Source organism: Stegodyphus dumicola, chromosome 5 (genome assembly GCF_044657685.1).
Source record: "Stegodyphus dumicola isolate Sdum_Otavi_A_Nest chromosome 5, ASM4465768v1".
In the NCBI taxonomy this organism is placed as follows: domain Eukaryota; kingdom Metazoa; phylum Arthropoda; class Arachnida; order Araneae; family Eresidae; genus Stegodyphus; species Stegodyphus dumicola.
In genome coordinates, this window is record NC_140772.1 from 175,046,607 (window position 1) to 175,057,544 (window position 10,938).

General features: G+C 33.9%; 1 protein-coding gene across 1 annotated transcript in view; it reads right to left on the bottom strand.

The window, feature by feature from the left end:
* LOC118191077 (insulin-like peptide receptor) overlaps window positions 1–9,601 on the bottom strand; it is a 586,597-nt gene extending 576,996 nt beyond the window's left edge. The window contains exon 1 of the mRNA XM_085817406.1: window positions 9,170–9,601. The gene's annotated coding sequence lies outside the window, so the exon portion shown is untranslated. The remainder of the gene's footprint in view (window positions 1–9,169) is intronic.
* Between the last annotated feature and the right edge of the window lie 1,337 nt (window positions 9,602–10,938).

Here is a 10,938-nt window from a genome sequence, read left to right on the forward strand (position 1 = left end):
GCCTGCAGAAAGGTAGGGGAAAGAACACCAGAGCGCATCGTCTAAACACGTCTTAAGCAATTTTCTCAAAATTTGGGCTTCGTGTATAAACATTTTTCGAGTGATTTTAAATTCGTGTAAAGACGTCTAAAGCATTTTTAAAGGAAACTCTGAAAACGTTTTACCACGTCTTAAGCAGTTAAAGGGTTAAAATACTACAGGGAAAGCTGCCAAGATGCCAGGCTACGATGGACAATAAACAATGCTCTGATTATTCTTGAATGTCATTTTGATATATCCCTGCTGCAAGAATATTAAGCCATAAATGAAAAAATTTCCAAGCTGAACGTACTTGAGACCTTCCATGTGACTAGCAAGTGACCATCATATATAACGGCTCACTCAATCCTCTATTATTATGCAAAGTTGACTATGCCGTGGCTGTACAATTTGAAGGTGCCGTTAGCTGTCTAATAGTGGCAGGTATTTATATTTCCCTCTCTCATGAGATTACGGCAGCACTCGAGCAAATACTGACTTTTCACTATAAAAGACATGATAATTGCAGACAACTTCAATGCTGCCAACCCACTTTAGGGAGCCCCCCAGCAGAAAATCAAAGAGCAATACCATTACTTTATTACATTGACTAACTTAGTTATAATTAATTCAAGCGTTAGTCTCCCAACATTCTCAACTAACAGGGCCCAAGGGTGACCACATATAACTGTAGTTACAACTAGCATTTATTCTTCAGTTTATGACTGGGCAGTTAGTCAACATCCCTCGCTCAGTGATCATAGTTTCATCGAGTTCAGAGTACACAGAGACGAACAGCGAGTTACTAAAACTACATATAAGATGAAATTCATTAATCGTTGTCACTTTAACAGCACTCTAGCTCTAGCTTTCCTCCTGGTTTATTATAATGTAAAAAACTGTAACAAAAAAAAAGGGTTGATCTTTACAATATGTTAACTGGTAGTTTGGCGACATTTTGGAGGCCATAAAGGTTACTACCTGGGACTTTGGTAATAATGTGAGCAGTACTCAGTTCCGATTACGCATTATTTTGCGTGAGGGAAATGAGAGATCATGGGATATGTCATGTGATATTAATGGACGAATTACGGTTCTTTAATCGGAAAAGGGGGGAAATCGGGAAAAAATGTGGAAATTTTGTATTTAGCTTTATTCTGTGTTGTGTGAAACAGTGTTGTTTAATTTTTGGATCCCATGGCCCTAACTAAAGTGAATTCGAAATGGGTATTTAGGCATTGTGATAAAGAGAAGTTTGCTTTTTATTTAGCGGAGGAAGTATGGAGGAAAAATTCGCAGAAAAAATCTTTCAATAATTTTATTGAATGAATTAGAAAAGTGTATCCGCCATGTAATCAAGATTCTGAAGAAGATTAGGTAAGTTAGTATTTTTAATTATTTGAGGATATTATTTTTATGCATTGTTCTAAATGTAAGGTGGAAAGGAATTTGGTATTATTGGGAAAATTGTTATTAGCAATGATTTAGTTTAGAGTAATTAGGATTGTAAGGTAATTTTTATTAATTTAATGTATGTGCTCATTTATATTTTAAGTAGTGTTTTTGAATTTAATTATATTTTAATGAAATGATAGTTATTTTGTGAATTTTATGTTTGTAGGAATTTGGTATACGCTTAAGTTGAAATAAACGTGCATGGAAATAATTTAAATATTTGATATTAAGTATTTGTAATGCTTGCGGTATGAATTCGTTGGTGACGTGTATAATGTAACAGATCATTTAGAGGTAAAAGTTTTTGGATATTTTATTTATTTTATATGTGAAAATGTTCATATTTGTAAAGGGTAAATACTTTTTCGCGATCAGGTAATTTCATATATGTTCTTTTTACCAGGTTTAAAGATTGAGAAAATTGTCATGTATTTTTGTGAAATTTTTCTAATTTATGAGAAAAAAGCAGCGTACATGGATATAGTGAAGAGTGTGCGCAATGCCATTTTTGTGCAATTCTGGGATGTTTTTTTAAGTAAAAATAAGTCGCCATGTACATGGTTTATGTGTATGTGTTATTTTGAAAAACGCGTAAGGAGTATGGTATTGTGCACTTTTTCCCAATTTTGCAGTGAATATTTGTCATGATTAAGCAGTTTTGTTTGATAAAATTTCTAGCATAAGTGTAATTCGGCTACTAGATTGTTGGAAGAAGTGTTCAGTAGATAAAAAGAAAAGAAACATGTCTTTACTTCGTGAAGACAAAATGGTGGCGGGGGAAAAAAATAGAGGGTTGCTGTAGGAGAGTTGGTTGCCAAATTTTCGCCAAAAAATCGCCAAGTTACCATAATGTAAAGATCAACCAAAAAATGAAATCACCTGAAGATCCAGAGATACACATTTAAAGTATTTTATTCTTGTTTTTATATATTAAATACAAGCGATGACCCTATTTATTTTGTAACTTGAATAAAAATATGAGCATCCACCATAATTTTTGCAAGGTCTAACTTGTTTCTTTTTCTATATCTGACTGAATTTTGAAAACAATTTTTAATATCTGCAGATATTTCCTGAATTCAAATAGTATTTGAATAACACATACTATTACCCCTGTACATTCTTTTAATACAGCTACAGATTTTAAGCACTGTTAGTGAATGCAAAGCATATCAAGTTTTTTCATAAAACAATAAGTCGGACAACTCACAAGAACTCGACTTCGTTCAAATCTCAGCAACAGCAATTACCTCAGAAATGCATTTCCTCATTGTTCACTTTTGAAAATTTTCAGAAAAGTTCTGCATTCCTGCAAAAATTTTATCACAGTTTCTTTTATTGCTGAAAAATTTCATAAGCTCATATTTTAGCTAGATTTAAGGCCAAAAATATCACAATCTGTTTATAAAAACTGCTGGAAATACAAAAAAAAGAAAAAAAGAAAAAAAAGAAAAAAGAAAAAAAAAATCGAAAATGATAGCTCAGCTTCACTCCAGGACTGTTATGATAGCCAGAAGAATGGTTATGCGCCTGGTTGCCAGAGATTAACACATTCTAAAAATTTGGCGACTTCTACTAAAGTAGCTCCATTAATACAGGTGACAGAGGACAAGGACACCTGATGTCTAACAAAGGTAAGTAGGTATATGTCACACGTTCCACTATCTTGAACCAGCAAATCCCGAGTCCCAGGATGCCTGCCTAGTAGTGGCGTAGCTAGGGGAGGGCAAGGGGGGTCATCTGTTTCCCGGGCGCAGCATCCAGGTGGTGCCAAATTGATGCCCCGAAATTTTTTAATGAAATGACTTCCATTCTTGGGACACAGAAAGGGGTGCAAATTCTTCAGATGTCATCAGGCGCTGGAATCCTAGCTATGCCATTGCTGCCTCGGGAATGCATTTGCTTCTCTGTGATATCGTACGTACCAAAATGTTTATGTACAAAGAATACATTTCTTGTGAAATTTACAACATATCTTGTCAATGTAATTTGACCTATATTTGGCCAAACTAAAAAAAGCATTGGCATTTATCATCAAGAAACATGAACAGAAGGAATGAAGGTTCAGAAAGGAGAAATACCTAATCACATTTGGATCTTGGTCATAATTTTAACTCTACACAGCAGTGAAAATTATCTAGAACGCTTCTTCAGTTAATTACTTATACAGTCAAAAGTCTTTAATCCGGACTCATCGAGACTTCGGCGATTCCGGATTATCGGTTTTTTCGGATTATAGATCATCAGTTTAAATCTCGTAAGATGGCATGCAGAAATTAAGCTTAATATTTATTTGTTTACTTTATCAAACATTTTTTTCAATACGCGCATGCGTAAAGCATACATTACGCACAGTCGAAATTAAAAAATTGCAACCAGAAAACTATTTGATGTGTATTCGTGATATTTATAATTAATTTGATTTAAATCATATCAAAGACAGAGTACATCGAGATGAAATACTACATTTAGTAATGAACTATAAGCCGAATAAAATAAAAATATCTGCCTTGTAGATAAGGATAGTGCCGACAGATCGACTTCCAGTTCATTGCGCGCCACGACCTTACTCTCCCCCGCAGAGCAGCGTGAAATTGATAAACAGATTTCGGAATGGTTAGAGAAACAAAGGATATGCCTTTATCCATTTTTTGCAGCAATTACACTTTCTGTTTGATGGACATCGAAAAATGCTTTCGCTTTGTAGATCCTTTGGCAGTATCCAGCATTGGAAATTCTTTTTTGGCATAATCGAAAGTTCAAGCTTACTTTTACAAAATTGCTCTAACAGTCTGCAAAAAATAATAAGCCGAATCCAATTGGAAGATTAAGAAACAACGCAATCTGCAACATTAACTGAAATAGATAATTAGGTAATTTTAGCTTAGCTTATACCGTCCGTTATACATTAAACGCGCATGCATAAACGTATTATGTGCATGTGTACACGCATATGCGCATGCGTAAAGGTATTACACGCATGCGTAAACGCATATGCGCATGCGTCAACGCATTATGCAAAGACGCATGCGCAGAAAGTTTGTAGCTTTGAGGTTCAGATTATAGATCATTCCAGATTATGGGTGTCCGGATTAATGACTTTTGACTGTATCAATCACTTCAAATTTTCAGAATGCGCTGAATTCTGGAACCATGCTCATAACAAATCCTTTAGCCAATCAACGCCGCCATTTGCACGTGCATTCTTTTTTGCTAAATTCCAAGTTCCAAAGATTTTTATAAACAAATCGTGATATTTTTTGCCTTAAACTTAAGATTTAAAATATAAACTTCTGGAACTTGTCAGCAATACAGGAAACTGAGATAAAATTTCTGCAGGAATAGAGAATTTTTAAAAACTTTCTAAAGGGAACAATCAGGAAATGCATTTCTTAGACAGCTGCTTTTGCTGACGATTGTACAAAATCAAGTCTCTACAATTCTCGGATTTTTTTAAAGTGAAAACAGATCACTGTGTACTTCAGGACATGAACTTCCAATGCAGAGGTTGGTTTTTTTTTTTTTTTTCCCCCCGCATTTCATGAAAAGAGATCTAAAAGTTGCCCTCAATTTGCAATATTTTTAAAAAACTATGCCGATCTAAGAGCATAATTTATTAAAATTTCATTTTTTTTTTTTTTTTTTTTTTAAGTTTGGCCAATATAGGTCAAATTACATCGTCAAGATATGTTGTAAATTTCACAAGTAATGTATATCAGAATAGGAATCTTCTGTCTAATTTTAAAATATATATACTTTGTCTAGCATTAAATAAAAATATAAGTGTCTGCAAAATCTCTTGCTGAGTATCCTGGAAACAGCCTCTTGTTGGATGAATATGGATAAATTTTACTAGAATATTAAAATATGTTTTAATCTAAATGTACATTTTAAAAGCAAATTGTTCTGTCAAACTTGATGAAACAAATATGGCTGAATAGCCTATCTATACTAAAATCTGTGCGCATCTGTCTGTCTGTTTGTGGCGAGGTACCCCTGCATTCCAAAATTCCGTAAGCCACTTCGACCATTCTCATCTTCATACTACTTTAATCAGCCACAGCATTAAGTAAAAACTCCGAAAACGCTAATTTTTACGAGTGTCAACAGTCGCACGAGCTGGAGATAAAAATATTCTTTATTTCGAAAAGAGTTGCCCTTGCTCGCTTTCAAATCGTAGAGTTTGTTTATAAAAAATTTGTAAGTTTTATAAATTATGAAATAAAAATAGCATTGCCAAATATTAAATATTATACGAGGTCATATTCTGACATTGAAGAAAGTATGCGATTGCATGTGACATCATTATGTGTCACAAAGTTTTCATTAAATGTCAGAGTTTTAAATAAATAGTTGATATTGGCAACCCTTTCGCTTGAGGTTAGGATGACATGATATGTTATTGCCACATTAATTCTTTTATTGATATTGACAGAATGTTGCTATATTACATAAAATTTAAATCATAATGCATACATATTAACCTGAAGCCTCAAAAGTTTTTGTTTCCTGGTTTGGCAGTAAAAAAATTATTGACAAATTGGTTGTTGCTTGGAAAATACGAACTGATTTCCTTCATATTGAAATGTTTTTATAAATTTGCTTTTCAGGGGTACATAGAACTTACACATTTTGCTTTGGCTGCAGCCCGCTAACAGACTAAACGGCTACCAGCTAAGTATCCCAGGTTTTCCAAGAAGTAGATAATTTCTGCCTTTGTTGAGAATACAAAAAAGGCGATACTAAAGCTAAAAAGAATGTAACCTGAAAGGATTTTCCACAATTCTAACATGAATGAACTTCGAAAATCCTACAAACAAATGCATTTAGGGGTTAGTAATGTTTCCTTGCAAAATTGCAAAAGTTCTGGCAAAAATTACAAAAAATACTTTAAAATTCATTTGAAGGTATCAATTATGTTTTTTATAACTTATTTTCAGATATTTTGGAAGTTCGGTACAGTTGTATAAAAAAACATGCACAAGAAATTGAATAGGAACTAAAATGTTCGTTTATAATATTTGAAGTTCGTTAAAAATCAGGTTTACTATAATGGGTTTCAATTGAGTAAGTTACAGTTTCATTGTGATTTTTTGAACAAAATCTCTTCAGTATGGATACCTCTGTCATGGATTTCATCACAACTGTTTGGCACCTGACATATGCAAAACTATGTTATATGCTGTAAGAAAGTCACTGAAAATTACTAAATTTGACATCTTCATACTTATTCACAATGTTATTACACAGCTCATCATGACATGAAATAAGCAGGTTACCAGATTTGGTACTTTGGTGCACAATTACGATTGGCCCTATAAAAATACCTGGAAAACATACATGTAAAATTTTACATTGTTTGCCAAACAAGGAAAAACTTTTATCACTCTAACATAAAATTGTTATTAATTATGCCAATGAGGAGCAATGCATTCTTCAGTTAAATTATTGCCTGTAGTAATAGTTTTTTAAAAAAATGTTAAAATTTTATAATTTGGCAGAAAAACTTCACTGCCTTTTTTTTTTATGTTACAGATCAAATGGCAGGTTCCATGCAATGTCAATTCAGCTACAAACAAATATTTTATAAAGATTTCTCCTTTTAACTATGAATGTTTGCCCAAAAAAGATCGACTATAAATAAATTTGAATTAAAGTGAAAAATGACACATAATCTAAACTCTGCAGCTTTACCCTTTACACTAAAAATGCAACATTAATGGCAAAAACAGTGGGGAAAAAATGCATGGTTCTAATGCCTGTAAAATAGGTATGTATGTAACAAATTCAAATGTAAGTAGACAGCATTCAATCCTTATGTTACACACAGGTACAGGGTTAGAGTAGACTTTAAGGTACCCCTAGTATTATGGCGAAGTTGTTTCATTTATGCTAGCCGGAGTAGTTGAATGTTATGGAAACCCTACTGTGACATAATCGGGTGCATGATTCTGGAAAATTTTGAATCATGGGATGTTTTGTAAGCGCTTTTGTGGTGTGTGTTGGTTTTATTGTTTAGAATGGCTGACTTTACTAAGATTAATTTGAAATTTCTGTACGATTTGGAACGAAAGGGGAAAAAAGCGTTCATTGACTGGTGTGTAAATGAAGGTTTACTTAATAGCCATTATAAGTGTCCTGTACGTAGGAAGGATATGCATCTAGTCGAACGTAAATAACGTTTAGATGGATTTGAATGGGTTTGTAGGAAGAAAGGTTCAGATGTGGGGACGCCAATATACGGATTCGAGTTTAGATAATTTTAGGAAGTTTTTGTATGCGGTTAAGGAATATTGTGTTCCGCAGATTAAAGACGAAGGAACTTCTAAATAGGGTAAATGGATATTTGCTTTTTTTAGAGCTTAAATGTATAACACCTTTTTGTTTTTTTATGTTATTTTTATTGTTTGGTTTAAAATGTAGTTTATTGAAATTATGTATGTTTTGTTTGCCTGTATTGTAGAACTGGGTGCTTCTTTGACTTTTTAAGTGAAAACATATCAATATGTACATGGACAAAGTGAAGGGAGTGCGCAATGCACGTTTATGCAATTCTTGGATTTTTTTTTTAAGTGAAAATAGGTCGACGTGTACATGGATAAAGTCAAAGGAGTGCGCAATGCCCTTTTTTTGCAATTCAGGGATATTTTTTTAAGTGAAAATAGGTCGACGTGTACATGGATAAAGTCAAAGGAGTGCACAATGCCCTTTTTTTGCAATTCAGGGATATTTTTTAAAGTGAAAATAGGTCGATGTGTACATGGATACCGAGTTTGCGCAATTCTTTGTCTTGTTATTTTGGCTTTGTGTAGCGGCGAATTTCGGCGCAAAAATCGTCATTATGCAAGCCGAAATAATAAGTCAAAGAATTGCACAAACTTGGTATCCATGTACCGCCAAAAATTGCCAAGTTTCGCAAAGGGGTACCCTAAAATATACTTTTACCCAGGTACAGCTAGGAGTGGGTGCGACACCAGAAATTCACCATTGGTCACACGTGTATGGCAATAACAGTGTACTTCCGTCCCAATTTTGAGGAAGAACACCTAGGACGGGCGGTCCGATGATCTGCCACCTCTCTTCCCTACGACCGCTCTCAAGATGACTTTCGGCTCCCTGTAAATTTTGCACAGACACTACACATTTGCACATTATTAATGAATTAAGACTCAATATAGCAGTGGATATGCTTTCTTAACTTCACATTAAAATTATAAATAATTATGCAATTACAATATGCACTCCCTTTTTGGGGGGTGGGGAAAAAAGAATCAGTATTGCATTTTTGTGCACAAGCACATTTATCCCGGAAAACACAACTTTAATATTCACTTACATTTCATACTTTTTAATTAAACTGTGGAGAGTATCATAGTTGTATTTCATAAATATATGATTGCTTTTTAGGTTCACAACGAAATAATACATTTAAGGATGGATATATTGACAGATCATACTTATTCTGAAACATAAAACACAAAATTTCACTTCTTCTTTAAACTAATTGTACACCGGGGTTAAAAAAAAACACCGACAGAATGCCCCCAAAAAAATATTACCCACACCGGTCAATAAGCTAATAAGATTAGATGTCCCTCGAGTATATGAATTTCGAACAATTCGCAGTAATATAGCAAAAATCGGTAACTCATTCGTAAACGAAATCAATTGTGCAAAAACAATGAACTGCGCTTACCTGTTTACTTGCGTAAGAGGAAAGCGGGGAAATGAAATTTCCTGGAATAATCCACTGAACACCATCTTACGTGCTTATACTTTTATAATATTCTTGTGCACAGTTTCGGAAGCTTGCGCAGCAACTGCATTTTTAAACCAATAAATGTTATTCCGGAAATCGTAGTCGGGTATTATCATCAAATGATGCGTTACGCTGATCCGGCACGATAAAGGTTGTAAACAACTTTATGAATAGTTGGCTAAAGTGTATTACGGGAAAAAATCATGCAAAGGAATTATAAAGTTATGTATGAATTCACCAAATAAATGCTAAGAAGTGAAACTAAACCAGGGTCATCGTCCATTCATTACAGAACCTGTTTGTTTTTCTGTAAAACACAGCATTCATACTCATACGATACGTTCAAGTCCGCTTATGTTGAACTGCGGGGTACGCCAATTTCTCTTAGCAAAGAAATATCAACGTGGCGCCATCTTCTGTCCATGATTTCAATCAAAAGTTTACAAATAAATAAATAAATAAATAAGGAAGACATTTTTTTAAATTTCAAAATTCTTACAAAACATCACTTGGGTATGCTTTCAGCACAATTGCCTACTTTCATGCGATTTTAGTTATTGATTTTTTTAATTAAACAAAACATTTTCTTCTTGAAAGAATACTAATCAAGGATAACAGAACATATGGAAGTGCTTCTGTACATTCTTTAGATTTGTTATATTTTTAATAAAATTGATAATAAATCTGCCCTATAGTCATTTTTGTACAACATTTAACTACTTTTAACGTACACTCCAAGCTTCTGGTGCTATAATGCATTTACAACACCGAAGATGAAAAGACAAATGCAGTGACTGTATTTATTCAGATGAATTTCGTTTTTGGCTGCAACATTATGATACTTCCACTGATGCTTAGTGGGACTGTAAGAACAGAGTGAATAAATCCTGCATGAGAAATTAAATTCTAGTTTTGTATTTGGTTTTTTTTATAGTATAGGGTGCTACTGGATCCCATTCCCAGTCACATTCTCGATATACTGATTACCTTGTTATAGCTCTGAGATATATCTTTATCTTCAAAATTATCTGAATTTAATTGCCAACAAAACTCTGCATGATCACATTGTGTGCACACTTCACATTTTGAAAATAGCCACCAAGTCCCCCTTCTTTCTCAACCTATTCATTCTGATGATCTAAAACTTACAGAAAAGACTGACTTATATTTACCAAAGACTAGCACACCATATATCTTTTGAAGGTATAAACAATAACTCTGGTAACATTCTGAAACCAAATGAATTATACCCAAAACTCCATCAAATGTCTCTTCCTCTCTTAAGCTGGGCTGTTCAGCTGTAGTTATTGCCACCTTGGGTAGTTATATACGAGGGCTATCCAGAAAGTAGATTACGTTTTGGAATAAAAAAATAAACAAAGTATAGGAAACAAATTTTATTATATACAGATGAAAGCCACACTCAAATACTACTTTTCTACATAGTCACCATACAAATTAAGGCATTTATCGTAGCGATGTACGAGCTTGGAAATTCCTTCGTCGAAAAATTCGGCCGCCTGCGCCTTGCCGACATTGTTTGCATGCATTTCTTGGGTTTTTGGGGAGAACTTGTGTGCCCCCACTGCATTGATTGCAATTTCGTTTCACAGTTCACATGTTTCACCCATGTTTCGTCACCAGTAACGATGCGATCGAGTAAAGAGTCACCATCCTTATGGTAAGCGTCCAAAAAGTTCAACGCT